A 21796-nucleotide genomic window follows, 5' to 3' on the forward strand; every position below is an offset into this window, starting at 1 on the left:
GAGAGACCAAAAGTCTTACCTGGCTGCCTGGGTCTGCTCCCGTTAGCCGCCGTTCTGAATGCTCCAGCTGCCGCGGCGTTGTCCTGGACCTCCTCTTCCGAACCTGACAGCTCTCCCTCGGAACGCACTCCTGCCGTAGGTAGCAGAATCGTACTCAGCCCTCCAGGCGATGCCGCCCCAGCGGCCGTGGATCGTCCTCTGCGTGCAACGCCACCGTCACTGTCGTCCCGTCCCAACCTGGCTCCGCTCCGCGTGGCTGCTGCTGTCTGTCTCCGTACCGGCCTCTGAGCTCGTCCCCTCTCTTCTTCAGCCGAGCTTCTCCCCTCCGACCGTCCGGACCTGCCCGCAGTTTCTGGTGGCTGGTGCACAGGCGTGACGCTGCTTCTCCTACGCTGGGTCCCCCCCTGCGGCAGAGACGCCGCGTGGACCCGGGGAACCATCCTCCCCCTCTCAACTGCACTCGCCGGTGGGGAGCATGCTCTATCCCGACCTCCTGCCCCGCTCCCCGAGCCCCGCCATTGTTGAGGATTCCGCCCGGACCCCCTGGCACTGTTGCACCCGCTCGTTTTGCCGGGGGGGGGGCGGCGGGTCCATTACCGGGCTCCTAGGGAGGCGCTGGGCTCTGGTGGAGGGGCCTGGGGAAAAACGCTCCGGCGGCCTGGACCGCCGAGTGCGTGGAGTGACCTCCCCCCCGCTATCGCCCCCCCCCAGCCTTGCTTGTGATGGCCGCCACCTGACTCCGCAGCCAGTCCGTCCCACGTGACGCCGCCGCGGCCCGCAGCCGCTCAAATAAAGAGTCCAAATCCGACATACCATTCTTCTCTAGCTGTACCCCAACGCTGGGAAACCCACCCGTAGCACACAACCTCCCCCCGCAATACCTAAGCTGCCCAACGTTCGCCTCACGTCCACACCGTTCCAACTCTCTGCACCTTCTGCTCCACGCTTGCTTTCTAAGCCCCTCCCCTTCCTTTTATACCGCTCCGCCCCCTTCCATTCATCTCTTTCCTCCACCCCTAGATTCTCTTTCTTATTAACCCCCTATGCTCTTTCCCCTAGCATCTGTCATGCCCGGCCCTCCACCCAGCTTTTAGCTTATTTCCGGGTCTCCCTATAAGGAAGTTTTTGACAGGAAAAGAAGGGGAGAATTGATCTTGAACCCTGGTGACCAAGTGTGGCTAGCAACTACTAATTTTAAACTGGCCTGTCCCTCGAAGAAACTGGGCCCAAAATGTATAGGACCCTTTCCGGTGAAGAGATGGATCAATGAGGTAGCGTGTGAATTAGAGTTGCCTGGGTCATTTAGAATCCACCCTGTGTTCCACATAACCTTGTTGAAACCTGCCATTCCTGACCCCTTTCCAGGACGAAGTTTCGGCCTGAACCTGTAATTATTGACGCGGAGGAAGAGTTTGAGGTGGAAACAATCTTAGACTGCAGGAAGAGAAGAAATCAGATCCAGTTCCTGATAAAATGGAAAGGGTATGGGCCAGAGGACAACTCCTGGAAACCTGAAGGTAATATCAATGCCCAAAATTTGATTCAAGCTTTTAAGAACTCCCATCCTGACAAGTGGGCCAAGTTGGGCATCCGAAGGCTGCCCTTTGGGGAGGGGCAGTGTCAGGAAGGGCATGCCAGCACCCAAGATGGCTGCCGAAGAAGACTACCTGTTACCTCTTCATGTCAGCAAAGGCATGCCAGCACCCAAGATGGCTGCAGAAAGCTATTTAAACTCAGCCAGTTTCCAGACTCAGTGCTGTCTGCTCTACAGAGTTCCCTGTGTAACCTTAAATTACTTACCTGACTTCTGTTCCTGTTGTGACCCGGCTTGCTTCCTGACGATGCTGTTTCCTGCCTGCATCCGACCCCGGCTTGTCCCCCACTCCGCACCTGCCTGCTCTTTCTGCCACTCCGCTGCCAGCCTGTTGACAACCCGACCTGTAATCTGATTCTGCTTCTGCTTCAGCCCCTGTTCCTGACGTGCCCCTTGTGTATGACCTGGCCTGCCTGTACCTGCCTTCTCTTCAGCCTTGAGGGTGCCACCATACCTTCTGCTGCATCTGCACTCCTGCCTGTGGGGATCAGTTGTCTACTCGCTCCAGCTACCTGCCTACCACTGCTCTGGGATTCCTACAGACACCTCTACAGCCCGGCTGAGTGCTCCGATCCAGCTCCAGGTTCAGCGATCTCGCCAGGCACTCATGCGACTCTGCATCTCGGAGCTTCCTGTCAGCTCTATCAGGGGCTCCAAGTCAGAGTTGTAAGAGAGGCCGTCCTCTGCATATCAGGCTCCATCACCAGGTATGTGACGCCACCAATGTAGGGGGGGATTTATACTGACCACCAATGTGAGGGGGATTTACACTGGCAGAGATTTTACGCCACCCACCAATATAAAGAGGGATTTCTGCACTGACACCAATTTAATAAGAGCATTTACACCAACCACCAGTGTAAGGGGAAATATACAAAGAACTCCATGTAAGGGGGAATTTACACTGACAACCACTGTCAAGGAGATTTGTTCTGACCACTGTAACCTGGGGGACAGGTAGCAGGTATAAAGCTCCCTGGGATGAGCAGTTTCTCAGGCACAGATACCATATCCAGAGATGAAGTGACCAACAGTGCTGCGTTTATTTGTGGTATATACAAGTCCATATACAGGTGCTGTACAGTGCTCCAGAAAACAAAATAAAGGGCAAAGTAGCAAAGCACAAAAACCCTAGCCGTGTCACGGCTCTAGCTATACAATCTGCAGGCCCTCACTACCAGGCTCAACAAGCCTAACGCTTGTCAGTCTCTACAAAGAACTGCTTAACAGGTTTTACCAACCTTACTCTCTTCACAGACCAACTTTGTGTGAATGTCCCAGGCAGAGAGCAAAGGCTGTCTGCCCAGGTGAGCTTAAATTAGCCTGGGGAAGAGGACCAAGACCCGAACTGGATCATGGATCACAGATTCCTGAAGGTGTATGAGAGGAGCCTGGGAGAGGTATAAACCCCGAACAGGACTTTTCCTGGCTCTCTCTGGGACGCTCTGCTACATCACCAATGTAAGGTGACACTTCTACACTGACCACCAATGTAAGGGGGATCTTCACACTGGCCACCAGTGTGAATGAAAGGATTGTACACCAAGTCCCAATGTAATGAGAAGATTTACACTGACCACCAATGTAACTGAGACACTTAGCCGGCATTCACATTTGTGTCTGTCGGGACCGCATGCAAAATCGCTTTCCTGACACCACAGAAACGTGCTGCCCTTTAGCAGATACACAGCAGTGTCATTAATTGTTAATGACACCCTTCATGCATCTGCTGAGATGTACATATTCATTATGGCTGTTACTGATTAAAAAGTTTGTGTTCGATTAATCGATTTTTTTTTTAATCGATTAATCGACTAATTTCGATTAATTATAACGCACATACAGATCCAACTACTTTTAGCTGATCTCCTTGCATTGCAACTCTGCATAAGTCAGTGGAAAAATGTGGTATACACTATATACAATCACTTGACACTAGTTAGTTTCCACAATCTATGACTTAACTTCCCAGTTCACACAAATATGTTTTAAATTCAAACTGTAGCACTGACGTAAGTAATTTTCCCCACAGTAGCGTGACAATCCCTGCACCTCCGGTCTAGCTAATCACTCTCACTTTATGGCATGGACCCCTGTGCAAACAGGTGATCATGCATGCGGGTATCAAAAGGGTTAACACGGACCATAAACTTCTCTCACAATCTCAGGTCATGGGTAGAAAGAAAAGATTAAAGAGCTCACGGCTTAAGTATAAGATTACATTTTTGTGTTCAAACACAAACTACTCACACAAAGATGATAAAAACACAGCATGTCAAGCCGACAATCGTGTTAGTTCCGTAGGGCAGCAGCGGGTGGCGTAATGCGTAGCTCCTCCCCCGTACACGTTGCGTTCAATCAGAAACTTCAACTTCACCGGACTCCTCCCCCCTTCCCTTCGTTAGCAGACGGAGGCACTTGGGGAAGGGGGGAGGAGTCCTGTGACGTCACCGGATCTCCGGCGGAACTCCCTGAAGACCCGGGAAGTCGGCGGAGAGGTGAGTACCAGTCAAAAGAATTTTGATCGATCAAAAAGTTTTGATCGATCAAAAAAATTAACGATTAATCGAGGAATTAATCTTTAATTTTCACAGCCCTAAATTCATATGCACCAAAATTCACTGTGCTGTGGCACCATGTTCTTTTATAAAAGGGTTCCACCTCCAATTTTGTTTCCTTTGCAGAACAGGTTGATGTTCAGCTTAATGACCACAGTTGTAGGCAGGACTTTCAAGCATGACCCTTTACCTCCCTAGTGGGCAACATTCAGCAGAGGTGATGGTGGATATTAACTCAGGGGGGCATGATATACATATGAATAGCATCTCTATATACATATCAATGCAGGTTATTTACATATAAACACAGGGTCTGCAGGTGAGTCATCTGTACACCGCAATAGGGCAGAGATGGGCAGCATTAGTAACAGAAGTTCATATTGAGATATAGGGACACAGCACAGGACTAAACTTCAAGGGACAAGGGAATTTAAACTGGGATAGTTGGCAAGTATGAGGCAGCTGCTTTGGGCCCCACAACAATGATGGGGCCCAGGGCAGCTGCCTAATTTGCCCGGCCTTAAAGACAGCTCTGATCAGTGGGAGTAAGCTTTACCACAATTGGTATTAGAGGGAGGAATAGTGCCCCATCGTTGGTATCATTTTCAGGAACTGTATTATGTTGGTATCAGTGGAAGAAATAGTGCCCCATTGTTGGTGTCAGTTGGCAGAATAGTGTCTCATATCAGTGGGAGGAATATAGTTCCAAGGGCTGGATAAAGGCAAGAAAAGGGCCACATCTGGCCCCGTGCCACAGTTTGGAGACCACTGCTATAGAGTATATTAAAAAAAATAGAAATAGCTAAAGTGTTCGGGTTTGGCTTGAAGAAAAAGTGACAACCCTAGTTATTGGAAATCTAGTGCCTCCTGTGGATGTATTCTGTGATATAGTGGTCAGAGCAAGGAACCACAGAGCACTGCGGGGCCTGGCATCCGTCTAATCTGAAAGCAATGGGTAGCAGCAGGCTTTTGAACACAGCCAAGACTTTATTCATCCTCAGGTAAGTGTTAAATGTTCATTTACAGAGTTTTTGCGATTCCTTTTTTTTTTTTTTCATTCAAGAGACAGGATCCCTTTAATGATATTTTTTTAATGAACACAGAACTCATTAGTTTGTGTTTTTTACATCTCCATGAAGTTTGACTTTAACAACTCTAACAAACATCAACAAAGACTCTCAGATCAGCTCATCTAGCAGAAGATGAAATTGTCAAACTGCCAGCTGAGAAGACGGAGCTGTTCCCTGCCATAAATACACCAGATGTAATAAATGGCAAACATTGTTTATCCCCTATGCTTTTATCATTTTCTTCTTAATAGCTTGTTCCCCAGTTCCTGGTGATGACTGGGTGATATGAGTCATTTCGCTTGGCTCCAAGTCGAACGCTCATCTGACGGTGGGAATCTCCTGGCTCCATCCCACACGCCATAATGTCACGGCTAACATTAGTCTCAAGCTAATATTTAAGACATAACTCAACATAGACAAAAACGACTTTAAATAAACTGCTTAGAGGGGATTTTCAGGTTTTAGGACAAATTAACCGTTCCATTCATAACACATGTAAACAGACAGAAAGTAAATCATTTGTGCTTATCTCAGGCCTCTTTCACATGGGTGGTGGGGGGGGGGGGGGGGTAAAAGCAGGCAGCTGAGCAGTGGTTTTACAGCCCACCTGAAGTCTAAAATACAGCCAAGGGAAGATGTTCACATGCAGTGGCAAGTTTAGCAAGTTAATGGGGTTAACTTAGCTATTCAATTTAATGGGTACCAGTGATGCAGCTTCTTGTGAAGTGGTGGTAACAATGCTGCACTGTTCCTGAATTCAGCTACCTGTGATGGGGTGGTAGCAATGTGCCCTACTCCTGAATTCAGCTTCATGTGATGGGGTGGTAGCAATGTGCCCTACTCCTGAATTCAGCTTCATGTGATGGGGTGGTAACAAGGCTGCACTGCTCCTGAATTCAGCTTCCTGTGATATGGTGGTAACAATGCTGCACTGCTCCTGAATTCAGCTTCATGTGATGGGGTGGTAACAAGGCTGCACTGCTGCTGAATTCAGCTACCTTTGATGTGGTGATAACAATGCTTCACTGCTCCTGAATTCATCTTCCTGTGGTGTGGTGGTAACAATGCTGCACTGCTCCTGAATGCAGCTACCTTTTGATGTGGTGGTAAAAATGCTGCACTTCTCCTGAATTTAGCTTCCTGTAATGGGGTGGTAACAATGCTGCACTGCTCCTGAATTCAGCTTCATGTGATGGGGTGGTAACAAGGCTGCACTGCTGCTGAATTCAGCTACCTTTGATGTGGTGATAACAATGCTTCACTGCTCCTGAATTCATCTTCCTGTGGTGTGGTGGTAACAATGCTGCACTGCTCCTGAATGCAGCTACCTTTTGATGTGGTGGTAAAAATGCTGCACTTCTCCTGAATTTAGCTTCCTGTAATGGGGTGGTAACAATGCTGCACTGCTCCTGAATTCAGCTTCATGTGATGTGGTGGTAACAAGGCTAGCACCGCTGCTGAATGCAGCTACCTTTGATGTGGTGATAACAATGCTGCACTGCTCCTGAATTCCTCTTCCTGTGGTGTGATGGTAACAATGCTGCACTGCTCCTGAATTCATCTTCCTGTGGTGTAATGGTAACAATGCTGCACTGCTCCTGAATGCAGCTACCCTTTGATGTGGTGGTAAAAATGCTGCACTTCTCCTGAATTCAGCTTCCTGTAATGAGGTGGTAACAATGCTGCACTGCTCCTGAATTCAGCTTTATGTGATGGGGTGGTAACAATGCTGCACTTCTCCTGAATTAAGAGCAGACTGGGGGGGGGGGGGGGGGGGGGGAGTGTGACACAAGAGAAGGCAGATTTGGCTCAGTCATAGAAGATAAAAAAAGATTTTTATTTCCTTTGAGGCTTGTGCATCTCATAATCAATGGATTTGGTACTTGATCAGACTGTGATTGAAGTGACCTTTGGTGTACTTTAAGAGTTTACTTTGGCTTACAGATAAAGTGCATTTAGAAAAGGTTTGTGCCATCCTATGACAACTGTGTACATCAGGGTTTCTCAATTGGGGTTCTGCAAGAGGTCCTCAGGGGTCATGCCACTGGCCACCATTGGAGCAGATTTATGTGCACTTGATGGTATCTTTAGGCTTCTGGTCTCTAGCAAGTGACAGCATTGAAGAGGAAGTAAACCCTGATGGGTTAACTTCTTCTTTGTCTCTTCTTTGGCAAAGGTAAAGCATAATAGACTACTATACATCGCACATGGAAGCCGCCACTAACGGCATATCGTCGTTAGCAGCGTCATGCTGGTAACGCCGATAGTGTGCCTGCACGCCGCTGTCTAGGGCGCATGCGCCGTAGACAGCGGTGACTGTCTTTTAGTAAATATCTCCTAAACCGTGTAGGTTTAGGAGATATTTCTTGGACCTACAGGTAAGCCTTAATCTAGGCTTACCTGTAGGTCAAAGTGGTTTGTAAGGGTTTAAAACCACTTGGAGGGATGAGTGGAGCAGCTCTAGTCTCTTAGGTATGTAGTATTGCATAGGATATGTTTCCCTCTGAAAATGAACGCAAGTGTACTTTAGCTATTGAGCACCAAAGCAAATTATTGATGCCAAAATACAGTGAACTGTAGATATGAAAATGATTTCAGGGAATCCCCAAGATGTGAACATATTTTCAAGAGTTCCTCCAGGCTAAAAAGGAGGAGACAGCTTTACATAGTGGAACTAGCATTTTTCTTTTATAACTGTTCTCTGGCCAACTGACTCTGTAAATCTGAAAGTAGTAATGAGAAGAGGTATTATGATAACTGAAGCATAGAAACTGCTGCCAAAGGGATGGATGTTTTCTACTTTCCTCCTGGGAAACGTAGCTGGAATGAAGAAACACAAGCATACCTTTTCCAGATCCTGAACCTTGGGTTAAAGCCCAACTCCAGACATTTTTTCCCTTAATTTTGGATACAACAGTGAGGGGTAAGAAACTCTATTAGGCTTTAATTGCTGTCTGAGTGGTCATGTGAGATTTCTCTTTACGTCCTGTCTATATGATAGGTGTCAGAAGAGGAACAGAGAGGAAATCCCCTTTAAGGGATAATGGCAGCAATAAAAGCATACTTGTCCCAACATCTTGTCCCAAATTTCTTACCCAAGATGAACCCCTACCATTCAGGTCTCATATAACCCTTACTAAAACCAATTCATCAAGGGTCAATTGGAAAAATACCCACTACATTGGTGGTAAGTATGAAGAATGCAATCCTTACAGTGGTGACCAGTGGGAAGAATGTGCTCCTTATATCGATGGTGATTGAGAACAATGCCCAGGGCCGTCTTTAAGGCAGGGCAAAAGGGGCAGCTGCCCTGGGCCCTGTCATTGTTGTGGGGCCCAAAGCAGCTGCCTCATACGTGCCAACTATGCCAGTTTGCATTCCCTTGTCCCTTGAAGTTTTAGTCCTGTGCTGCTACTAATGCTGCCCAGCTCTGCCCTATTGTTGTGTACAGATGACTCACCTGCAGACCCGGTGTTTACATGTAAATACTGGCATTCATATGTAAATACCGTGTTTCCCCGATAGTAAGACACCCCCGATTGTAAGACGTATCGGGAGTTTCAGAGGGGTCGGCTAATATAAGCCGTACCCCGAAAGTAAGACGTATGTCTTACTTTCGGGGAAACACGGGGGTATTGCCGCCTCCAGTGACGTACGGTACTAAGAGTGGGGCGGGGGGTGCGGGCCGCACCCTGGGGGGGGTGCCAGGCCAGCGCCCTCCCCCTCCGACTGAAGAGACAGCGCCGTTTTGATCAGTCTCGGCCGAGCAGAGTGAAGCCGCCTCCCCCTCCTCTTGTATGGCTACACAGTGCTGTGTATGGAGGAGGAGGAGGGGGAGGCGGCTTCAGTGAAGCCGCCTCCCCCTCCTTCTCCTTCATGGACAGCACTGTGTAGCCATACAAGAGGAGGGGGAGGCGGCTTCACTCTGCTCGGCTGTGAGTGACAGCCGCTGCCCGAGACTGATCAGAACGGCGCGACGCAACCACAGAGAAGCGGATTATTGTGCCAAGTCCCGGATCACTGCTGACAGGTGTCACTGGCTCTGTGCCCTCCCGGAAAAAGGTCAGTGCATACAGAGAGAGACCAAGGAGGGGGAGGGGGAGGGGGGGTGTGAAGAGATTCTCTGCAGCTCTTGTAACCGCAAGATGCAGCTGAGGAGGACTACAAGTCCCAACATACCGGGCTGTGTGTGCTTACAGTTCTCCTCTGCTGAGCATAGCAGCTTTGTATGCTTGGACTTGTAGTCCTCCATAGTGCAGCCTTGCATGCTGGGACTTGTAGGCCTCCTCTGTAATGCAGTGCAGCCTTGCTTGCTGGGACTTGTAGTCCTCTTCTGTAGTGCATAAAATGCATATACACTAAAAAACACATTTTACACAGTTTTTTTTAGCTGTCAGTGCCCCTTTAACTGTGGGATGCGGACGGTTAGAGCGGGATGAGCGGAGGGATGTGGAGGCCGCGGGAGCAGCAGTAATGTTTTCCGTGGTCCATCAGGTCCAATTCGACAATTTTTATTCCAATATAAGACATACCCCGAAAGTAAGACATAGTGGGGCTTTTGGGGATAAAAAGAAAGTAAGACACTGTCTTACTTTCGGGGAAACACGGTAGCAGTGACATGCATATGTAAATAGCTGAGGCCAACTGCATTAATATGTAAATAAAGGCAGCATTCATAGGTATATCATGCCCCCTGCAGTGAGGAGATGTGCTGTAACCTATAGCAACCAGTGAGCAGTATTACTGTATAGCAATCTCTAGCAGCCAATCAACAAGCAGAAAGGTGCTGTAACCTCTAGCAACTAATCAGTGAGCCTTAAGGAGTGCTGTAACCTCTAGCAACCAGTCAGTAAGCAGTAATGATATGCTGTAACCTCTGGCAACCAATCGCAATTGCTGCCTGATCTGATACAGTAAACTGATTTTAAGTCTAGCTGCTATTTATTGTATGTCTCAGAGAAGGTGGAGAGCGAAATTGCATGGGGGAAGGGGGGCCCTAAGAAATTTTTTGCCCAGGGTCCAATCAATATTAAAGACGGCCCTGACAATGCCTGTTACATTGGCGCTCAGTGGAAAGAATGTTCCTTACATTGGTGCTCAGTGGAAGGAACGCAACTTATATTGCTAAGGCCAGGCTTAAAGACAGCATTGCATTGGCCCTGCAACTATGCAGGCACCTTCAAATGGTAGGTCAATTAGCCACAGGTCAAGGAACCCCTAGTAACCCCTTGAGAAACCCTAGGGTTTTACGGAATTGCTCTATCAGATAAGGGAAGAATTAGAACCTTTGTCAGAATTGTACTGCTGTCTGTGTACCCATTGGGTGGGCATCTCTTCATTTTCTGTATAGGTGATGGATGCCAGAGACAACAGAAACATAAATCTCAATCAGTGCACTGGAATGGTGTCTGTGGTTGACTGAATAATAGAATTATTTTACTCACTTTGACTTGTGCAGCAATATGTAACATGTGTAGCACAATCAACTATTTCGTCAATAAGTGCTTCTGTTGTGTGTGTCTGTGCGTGTGTTTGCGTTTGATATGTATGTATATATGGGTGGGGAGGAGGTCAGCATTTTTGGGGGGGGCTTTTATGTGCTTGGGTGTAACCTTAATTGTTTATAATTTTGTATTTTCACTAAAACTTTATTTTTCACTACCATTACCAAAAGTCACCTATGTGATACTATATTGCTGTGACAGGGTCCCCTCCATTGAGGCTAATGGAGTGCAGATTGTGCTCTATTTGCTTCTTTTCTGGCCATGGCTGTCTTCAAAAGTGACAGCAGAAGCCAGAAGTCATATATGCATGCCAGTCCTGGTCTGCAGATTGGGTTCTGTGATAGGACCAATCCTATTTAATTTGTTCATAAACGACCTGGAGGATGGGGTAAACTGTTCAATCTCTGTATTTGCAGACGACACTAAGCTGAGCAGGGCAATAACTTCTCTGCAGGATGTGGAAACCTTGCAAAAAGATCTGAACAAATTAATGGGGTGGGCAACTACATGAAAAATGGTTTAATGTAGAAAAATGTAAAATAATGCATTTGGGTGGCAAAAATATGAATGCAAGCTATACACTGGGTGAGAACCTCTGGGGGAATCTAGGATGGAAAAGGACCTGGGGGTCTTAGTAGATGATAGGCTCAGCAGTGGCATGCAATGCCAATCTGCTGCTGACAAAGCAAACATAATATTAGCATGCATTAAAAAGGGGATTACCTCCAGAGATAAAATGATAATGGAGTATGCTGTCCAGTTCTGGGCACCAGCCCTCAGGAAGGATGTACTGGAAATGCAGCGAGTACAAAGAAGGGCAACTAAGCTAATAAAGGGTCTGGAGGGCATTAGTTATGTAAGCAGTGATTAGAAGTGACAAGTGCCTACCGGGAATCAGCAGTGCCCAGTGCCTACCGTGGAAGAGAACTCACACAGAGACCAGGCATTGCAGCAACGTAAAGTAATGAATAAGCACTGAAGAAGTCCAACACAGAGGTTGCATGCATGACTACAATGGCCAGAGCACTTACTTTAAATAACATAGCAGAGGTCCGTGCACTAGGTTGATACCTGACAGAGCAGGTGACTGGAAGGCAGACTGCTACAGGCACATGGAACAGGAAGGGCTACTATCCAAGGCACAGTGCCAGTTCTTAATTGGTCTCTCCTCTACAGGAACTTGTCCCTATGCTGCCCCTAACCAGCGGGGGTTCTGTCTCCGACCTAACCACTCACAAAATGCACGCCAATCGAAGAAGATGGCAGTGTTATTTATAAGCACTGCTCACACTAAAGATGATTTTGGGGGTCAACCAGAGCAGCGGTGTCCAATTGGACAGTGGCTCCCCTGATGACACCTATGAGGTCTCAGAGGACCATAGGCTCCCCATGTCCTCTGCACAGCAGGGCCATTGCAAGGTTTTTTGTTTTAGGCGAATGTGCATTTTGCCGCTACCCCCTCCACAACAGCAGTCCTGGAGCAGTCCTGGGGCCATTTATTAAATTTTTGAATTTTTTGTTTACGTGTTTTAAAAATCATTTTACCCCTGAAGATTATAAAACCCTCAAAATATTATTTTTATTTTTTTGAAAGCAGACACTCTAGAGAATAAAATGTTGGTAGTTTTTTTTATATTTGCACAATATTAACGCAACTGTTTATGAAAGGCAACATTTCAGTAAAAAATACATTTATTTCTGGGCACATGAATGCAATTTATTACCCAATTTTTTTGGGGTAAAATATAAAAGATGAGGTTGTGCCAAGTAGATACCCAAGTCAAACCTTAAAATTGCATGCAGTTTAACTCTTGGCTCTCACTCTGGTGTGCACGGCAATCGTCATTTTAATATGTAGGTGACCCAATGTATGCTTTTTTTTGCAGGTGTGTTTGTAGGGGGGCTCATAAATTTTTTTTAAAATAAATTAGCGGCCTTTTTCAACAGAAGTGCCTTGGCAAAATGCCTAAAATTGCCCAAAAATTGTATTCAAGCCGACGTGTGAATAAAACCTGCCTTTTAGTTACACAAAGCCACGGGTTTTCATTGTGCACCATTACAACCTTCTAGCTGCTGGTGTCCTAACGACCAATTATATCATCAGTTGATATGGAGAATGTCAGTTGGGGTCACATTAACTGAGTGATGGTGAAAAACTGAGGCAGAGAAACATTGGAATACTAGTCAGTACCAGTTTGCAAAAGTTTGCTTCAGAAGAATAAATCACCTCTAATGTTGGGTGTCCTACTTGTGTGGATGTTGCTACGTTATGTAAAACTATTTTGCCCCGTACACACAATCGGATATTGATCGGACATTCCGACAACAAAATCCATGGATTTTTTCAGACGGATGTTGGCTCAAACTGGTCTTGCATACACACAGTCACACAAATCTTTTCGGAAATTCCGAACGTCAAGAACGCAGTAACGTACAACACGTATGACAAGCTGAGAAAAATTAAGTTCCATAGCAAGTGTGGCTCTTCTACATGGAACTTTGTGCGTCGGAATTGTGTACAATGATCGGAATTTACGACAACAGATTTTGTTGTTGAAAAATTTGAGATCCAGATCTCAAATTTTGTGTGACAGAAATTCTGATGGAAAATGTCTGATGGAGCCTACACGCGGGCAGAATTTCCGACAGCAAGCTCCCATCGAACATTTTCCTTCGGAAAATCCGACTGTGTGTATGGGGCATTAGAATAGTTTTTACATTTTAGAATGGGGTGCCTCGAGACTGTCCATAATTTTTAAAGGCCTTAACTGAAAAAAGGTTGAGAAACACTGACATAGGGGACCAATAGCCCCCTATGTAAAATAGGAGATAGGTTCTCTTTATTGAGACACCCAGGTTCTATTAGACCCTTGATGTCTCTCCTCTAATCCACTGCAGCTGATGTAACACAGACCCTTGTTCCATCAGCTGCTTCCCCCAGCACGATCCTGGAGAATGACATCTCCATTCCAGGAAGTGACGTCATACAAGTCACTTCCTGGTCTGTGTACAAGAGGGAGGCTGAGGGTATGGAGGTCTTCTGAGCTCATGCCGCCCCTTCCCAGCGACACCTGCCATGACAACACTGGGCACACAGGTGGGACAGCGAAGGCCGGTGAACATGGCGAGGGAAAAGGTGGCACATCGCGGCAGTGGTCGTGGAATTGATAGACTACTTCACAGCCGCTTGTATCACTTCCACATGAAAGCCGACACACTATGTGTAATAATGCAAATGGCTGCAGCACTGTAAAAATCTGAATGCCCAGCAAGGCAGGGGATTGAGATTTTATGGCCCACCAGTGGCTGCCCCCTAATCCATGGATGCTTGGATTTCTATGAGTTGTTTTTTTTAAGCACAGGATTAGAGCCTGAGGCTCTAATTGGCTTCAAAAAAGGGTGGGCTTTGGGCACAAAGCTCTGTGCCCCAAGCTCACCCAGTTGTGTGACAATAGCAAATTAATATTCTCCTCCCGGCCAATCGGGAAGCGGGTCCTGAGACCGGATTGGCCAGGGAGTCTTAGGACATGGTGGGTGCCATTAGTTTGCCGCCCCCCTCCCCAAATATTGAGCACCATCCATCACTGCTGCCTGGCCCTATCCCATACCTCCTAACATCTTGAGATGGGAATGAGGGACACCTCCTAGCAAACATATGTAGGCATAGGGCATGCCCTCTGCCACACCCCTTAAAGGGGACATAACCAAAAAAAGGTTAATTAAATCCACAAGTGCTTTTTTTTTACCACTACTATTCCTTTATATTGGCTCTTAAAATGTACAAGGGACATTGCTCCAAATCAGGGACAATCCCTCGAAATCAGGGACAGTTGGGAGCTATGTCTATCTTAGCACCCTAAAGCTGATGCTTAAGCCTCCTTATGATGTGCTACCCTTGGGAGGCCAAACTACATCTGTCTACAGACACGTGTGTGTGTGTGTGTGTGTGTTTGGGGGGGAATTGGGGGGCTATAAGTACAGATGTAACCCCCCCCGCTTCTGAAAAATGGCATACAAGTTACCATTTTGTCTTGAGGAGCTTTTAAACTAACCAGCTTTTGTTTGCAAAATTCTGCAAAAGTACACCATCCTAACAAGGTCACACTTCACTATACATATATTTAATTTTATAGCAATTACTCTCAATGCTCAGTGGTTTTTCTTATCTTTTGTTATTCTTAAATAATAACAAAGGTCCATCATATGTACACTTATATATGGTAGCGTTCTTATAGACAGCCCTTATATAGTAATGACGTAGACGCAACCAGAGCCATCCTGTTTCACTCAACTTGACAGGTTAGCTTGGAGGTTTAGAATTTAAGAGAATATTAAGAACAAACTAAAGACATTTCCATGCAAGATCTTCTGGTCAGCAATTGTATTTAATGTAATACAGTTAAATCACAAGAGTACACTCTTTGAGAAAATAAACCACGGTCCTAATACACTGATAACTAGTTTTGTTTCATAATGACACCAGAAGCCTAAGCACACTTTCAAAATTTTGGCACATCTCCACAAGGGAAAGGGGAATTTGATGAGTGTCGGTGAGTCCACAAACTATCCTTTGACTGTTATCATTTGTTCTTTTTTTTTTTATAACAGTGTCTCCTCCAACCGAACGTCAGCAGCATCGTTACATCATATTGACAACAGGAGGAGCACAAGGTCCGTGATTTGTCACAAAGATCCAAGGGTTCACAATGAAGTGAGACATATTTCCACTAGAAGGTAAACAGCCAATACATCCAAATCCAAATACAATTCAGCTCAGGGTCTTCCCAGCCTTCCAGGTCCCAATCCACCATTCTCGTGGCATCTTTTCTTCCACCTTCCAGTCAGCCACTTAAGAACATAACTTTCGCTTGCCCTTGGGACAAAGATTTCCCGTACTGGGATATACATCATCTTCTGCAACCTCCAAACTTAGAGGATATACTTTATTTATTTATTTTTGACTGATGGGATGGTTGACTTAAAAACAACTTAAGTATGGACATGGAGTTGTAGAAGGTGATAACATAAGGTCCAAATAAGTGGTGGAGTTTAGGCAAAATTGGAAATGAAATCTCTGGGACAACTGATATGGCTCATACTTGCACAAGATCTCATAATGCCCCATTAACGCGAGGGCAATAAAAACAAAACAATAGCGTTAAAGAACATAATTTTCATATCTATATAAATGTAAAAGTTTTAAGAAAATGAGGTGGAAAAATATGTTGGTGTGTGAAAAAGGACAATGGTGTAACTCTAATGGGCCAACGTATTATCCTCAGGTTTTGCATCCCATGGCCATCCTCAGCATTATTCATTACGACAGAGGACTTCAACACAACACAACCAGTGAGCGATCATCTAAGTCCATGTCTGTTTATGGCCCTTTGAATGAGGAGGTAGTGGGGGACGAACCATATGGAAGCAGCCTTTTGTACTCCATCTCAAGAACTTCTCAATGAACCGTGGCCAGCTGGAGGAACGGGGAGGAGGGTTTGAAGTGGGGCCGTGGTGGGCTAAGGGAAGAACAGCCATTGGCCGCTTTAGGCATCATGCAGACAGGTGTCACCACAAGCTCATGCAAGGGTGTAGTGCCTGACATGGAGATCCCTGATATGGGGGGACTCCAGAAGTCAAGTCTTCATTTTCCAGCTGTTAATAGAAAGAGGAATTAAAGTCAGCAAAGTCATTAAAGAACCTAAAGGCAATACAATGTGGACAAAGGACAAAACTCACATTCTTTACATAATATCTTCTATATGATCACTATAGTAAGGAACAAAACATTGAAAATAACCAAGTAGTTTTCTGCTGTACAGTTACTCCATACCCTGCACTGAAACTGGTCAAACCGTGTCATTATACACAAGAGACCCGGATGAACGAGTTTGTGGTGGAGGAACTTGACTAGCCTCAACCCAATAGAACACCTTTAGTATGAATTAGAATGGTGACTGCGAGCCAGGCCTTCTCGTCCAACATCAGTGCCTGACCTCATAAATGCGCTTCTGGAAGAATGGTCAAAAATTACCATAGACACACTCCTAAACCTTGTGGACAGCCTTCCCAGAAGAGCTGAACCTGTTATAGCTGGAAAGGGTGGGCCAACTCAATATTGAACCCTACGGACTAAGACTGGGATGCCATTAAAGTTCATGTGTGTGTAAAGGCAGGCGTCCCAATATCCTTGACAATATAGTGTATATTTATCTGCATTATTATATCCTTTTGGATATAAGGGGGGTGCTGGCGTTCCCCTTAATTCTATCAGGTTTCCCATAGCGCAGTAATATTTGGTTTCAACATTCATAATGAGAAGGCTCATTAGTACACTATGAGCCAGCGTCATGCCAGCGCCACAATGAATGGATAGGCTTCAGTCTCATCAATGATAGATGATCTCTGGGCCAGAAAGGAAGTAAAAACAAGGCTTGGCATATAAAGCATGCTAGTTTATATTTGTGCACATGAAAGATCTCAATAAACCTCATGAAGCATTCATGTTTATGTATTGGAACTGCAGCCAACCCATTTCCCGATTGTGTGTAGGCTACCGTGGATTGTGTCGGTTCATGAATCTTGTCTGAAAGAGGCTCAGCAACCCCCATATGCTCGCAGAGACTCATTAAGGCTCTACAAGAGACCGACACGTGAATCAAGCACGTAATTGCCAGACCTAATTAAAGTATATCTAAACCCCTGATGTCCAATTTGAGGCCCTCTGGAACTATTTGTAAGGCCTCATTCATATGTGTCTCCCCATTTCCCTCTTGTAGCAGTGATCTCTAGCAATCTCATGGAATGTGCCTCCAAGTCTGCATCTCTTGAAGCATGTCCCACTGCCCAATAACTCCTATAGAATGTTCACAGTCTCCAAAAGTCTCCTGTATCATGTGTGCAGTCTCTGGCCATCTCCTGTATCATGCACAGTGTAAAAATAAAAATGAAAATAAATAATAATAAAAAATAATAATAATTTAAAGCACCTCGTCCTGCCAAGCTCGTGCGCAGAAGCGAACGCATATGTAAGTCGCACCCGCATATGAAAACGGTGTTTAAACCACACATGTGAGGAACTCTAACTCAAAACTGGTAACCTGTGGACATTTTTAAATGTCGCCTATAGAGATTTTTAAGAGTCAAAATTTGTGTCGCCATTCCATGAGCGGGCGCAATTTTGAAGCGTAACATGTTGGGTATTAATTTACTTGGTTTAACATTATCTTTTACAATATAAAAAAAAATTGGGCTAACTTTACTGCTATCCCATTTTTTAATTAAAAAAAATATATATATATATTTTCCATTTTACCGCCATTTTATTTTCTAAGGTGTCTGAAAAATAAAAATTAAATAATATATATATATATATATATATATATATATATATATATATATATATATATATATATATATAGATATATATAGATATATAGATATATAGATAAAATGTTTGGGGGTTCCAAGTTATTTTCTAGCAAAAAAAATGATTTTAACTTGTAAACACCAAGTTTGAAAAATAGGCCTGGTCCTTAACCACTTCAATACAGGGCACTTAAACACCTTCCTGCCCAGACCAATTTTGAGCTTTCAGCGCTGTCGCACTTTGAATGACAATTGCGCGGTCATGCTACACTGTACCCAAATGACATTTTTATCATTTTTTTCCCACAAATAGAGCTTTTTTTTGGTGGTATTTGATCACCTCTGCGGTTTTTATTTTTTGTGCTACAAATAAAAAAATACCGAAAATTTTGAAAAAAAAAATGTTTTTTTTTTGTTTCAGTTTCAAAACTTTGTAAATAAGTACGTTTTCTCCTTCACGGATGGGCACTGATGGGGCTACACTGATGGGCACTGATAAGGCGGCACTGATGGGCACCAATGAAGTGGCACTGATGAGGTGGCATTGATGGACACTGATAGGCGGCACTGATAGGCGGCACTGATAGGCGACACTGATAGGCGACACTGATAGGCGACACGGATAGGCGACACGGATGGGCGACACGGATGGACACTGATAGGTGGCACAAATTGGCACTGATAGCTGGCACGGATTGGCATGGATGGGCGGCACAGATGGGCATGGGTAGGCGGCACAGATGGGCATTGGTAGGCGGCACAGATGGGCATGGGTGGGCACTGATAGGCGGCACAGGTGGGCACTGATAGGTGGCACAGGTGGGCACTCATTAGCGGCACAGGTGGGCACTCATTAGCAGCACAGGTGGGCACTCATTAGCAACACAGGTGGGCACTCATTAGCAACACAGGTGTTATACTGTACTAATGGATGCCAATCAGTGCCAAACAATAATGCATGCCAATCAGTGATGCCCATTGTGGGCACTGATTGCCATCCATTATGGGCACTGATTGGCATCCATTGTGCCTGACTGGCATCCCTGGTGGTCTAGGGAGGATTACCTCTGCTGGGCATCCCTGGTGGTCTGGTGGCGTCCCTGGTGGTCCAGTGTGGGCATCCTCGGGGGGGCTGTGCTGATAATCGATCAGCACAGACCCCCCCTGTCAGAGGAGCAGCCGATCGGCTCTTCTCTACTCACGTCTGACAGACGCGAGTGAGGAAAAGTCGATCACCGGCTCTTCCCATTTACACTGTGATCAGCCGTGATTGGACACGGCTGATCACGTGGTAAAGAGTCTCCGTCGGAGACTCTTTACCGTGATCGTAGTTGCCGGGTGTCAGACTGACACCCCGCAACAACGATCGCCGCGATGCGCGCCCCCGGGGGCGCACAGCGGCTCATAATCCTGATCACGTCATATGACGTCCGGTTAAGATTATGAAACCACTTTGCCGCCGTCTATTTGTAATAGGGCGGGCGGCAAGTGGTTAAGTCCATAGTTAAAGCAACAACTATGGAGATTTGTAAGTCCAGCAGTTTTTCACCATTCTACGAGCGTGCACAATTTTAAAGCATGACATGTTAGGTATCTATTTACTCGGCGTAATATAAACTTTCATATTAAAAAATAAATAAAAAATGGGGTATATATATGGTGTTTTTTTTCTAATTCATTAACCACTTGCCGCCCGCTATATAGCAAAATGACACTGGCAAAGTGGTTGCGATATCCTGACCGGACGTCATATGATATGGTCAGGATAACAAGACGCTGCGCGCCCCCGGGGGCACACATCGCGCCGATTATTGTTGTGGCGGCATGTCAGTCTGACACACCGCAACTCCGTTCTAGGTAAAGAGTCTCTGATGGAGACACTTTACAACATGATCAGCCGTGTCCAATCACGGCTGATCACAATGTAAACAGGAAAAGGAAGATGACCACCAGGTAAGGCATCCTTGGTGGCCATGGGTGGCAATGTGTGCCCACACATAATGCCAATGTGTGCCCACACATAATGCCAATCAGTGCCCGCCAGCAATACCTACCAGTGCTTAATAATCAGTGATGCCAATCAGTGCCATCTATCAGTGTAAATCAGTGCTACCTATCAGTGCCACCTATCGGTGCCTCCTTTTAGTGCCCATCTGTGCTGCCTATGAGTGCCCATCCGTGCCTCCTATGAGTGTCCAACTGTGCCGCCTATGAGTGCCACCTATCCGTGCCCATCAGTGCCACCTCATTGGTGTCACCTCATCCGTGCTCATCAGTGCCCATCAATGTCGCATATCAGTGCCCATCATCAGTGCCTCCTCGTTGGTGTCACGTCATTTGTGCTCATTAGTGCAGCCTCATCAGTCAAGGAGAAAACATACTTATTTACAAAATGTTCTAAGAGAAACAAAGAAAAAAAAATTTGTTGCCAAATTTTTGGTCTTTTTTTTTTTTGTTTAGCAAAAAATAAAAACCACAGAGGTGATCAAATACCATCAAAATAAAGCTCTATTTGTGGGAACAAATGATACAAATGTTGTTTGGATACAGTGTAGTATGACAGCGCAATTGTCATTTAAACAGCAACAGAGCTGAAAGCTTATAATTGGCCTGGGCAGGAGGGGGGTGCCCTGTATTGAAGTGGTTAAAGTGTATTTTTTCCCCAGAAAAATAGCTTTTGAAAAACTGCTGCGCAAATACCGTGTGACATTAAAAGATTGCAACAATCAACATTTTTTTCCCTAGAGTCTGCTAAAAAAAATATATATATACTGTTTGGGGGTTACAAGTAATTTTCTAGTAAAAAAATACTGTTTTGTAAACAAAATTGCCAGCAGCATTGTCCCTCTAGGACAGAACTACAAACACCCCCTCTCTCCTCTTATCCATCAAATCAGGGGGGGAGGTGTTGCGTAGTCATCAGAGATAGCTAACAACAGTGTAGCAGATCACATCAGAGGCATTGGCAGTTTTAGGCTACGTTCACACTGGGTGCATCGGCGGTAAAACGCAGCTATTTTTAGCGGCGATTTACCGTCAATTTCGCACCGTTAGCGGGCCGCTTTTACCCTCCCCGCTAGCGGACGAGAAAGGGTTAAAAACACTGCAAAGTGCTATTCCAGCGGTATAGCCACGCTCCCCCATTGATTTCAATGGGCAGGAGCAGTTTAGGAGCTGTGTATATGTAAGGGATGTCAAAATCAGGTACCCCATATAAAAAAGGATTATAGTTCTGCTAATGGAGAAAGTAAAACTCATGGCATTTCTATTAAATCACCAGTAGATGGCAGCATAGAGTGAAAAGCCTGAATGACATAATGCACATTCTAATGGGACCTTTGCTAATAAGAAGTGGAACCAAAAGACTGACCTTTGTTTCTGATGGGAACACAATAGTAGTTACTACCCAGTCTATCAGTCTGAAGGTTATGTGTTTGTGTCATTGCAGGTAAGAGGGAACATGTTTAAGGCTATAAACAGGGTGAAAGTGATTTAATTGACATCCATTTGTTCAGTAAAGGCTGCTGTGTGATTAACATCGCAACACGTACAATTGTTTATTATTTTCTATGAGAACATTATTCCTGTATATGTGAATGTTATTATTATTATAGATATGTGTATTATTTTGTATGAACATAATAGCAGTAGCTACCCAGTCTATCAGTCTGAAGGTCATGTGTTTGTGTCATTGCAGAAACTTTT

General features: G+C 45.4%; 1 protein-coding gene across 1 annotated transcript in view; it reads right to left on the reverse strand.

Moving 5' to 3' along the window:
- Positions 1 to 15092: 15092 nt before the first annotated feature.
- Positions 15093 to 21796, reverse strand: part of PNCK (pregnancy up-regulated nonubiquitous CaM kinase) — a 198590-nt gene continuing 191886 nt past the window's right edge. Inside the window, exon 12 of the mRNA XM_077478876.1 lies at positions 15093 to 16378. The gene's annotated coding sequence lies outside the window, so the exon portion shown is untranslated. The remainder of the gene's footprint in view (positions 16379 to 21796) is intronic.

This window comes from Lithobates pipiens, unplaced genomic scaffold (genome assembly GCF_037356315.1).
Source record: "Lithobates pipiens isolate NorthernLeopardFrog02 unplaced genomic scaffold, aLitPip1_a1.2 Scaffold_1, whole genome shotgun sequence".
In the NCBI taxonomy this organism is placed as follows: domain Eukaryota; kingdom Metazoa; phylum Chordata; class Amphibia; order Anura; family Ranidae; genus Lithobates; species Lithobates pipiens.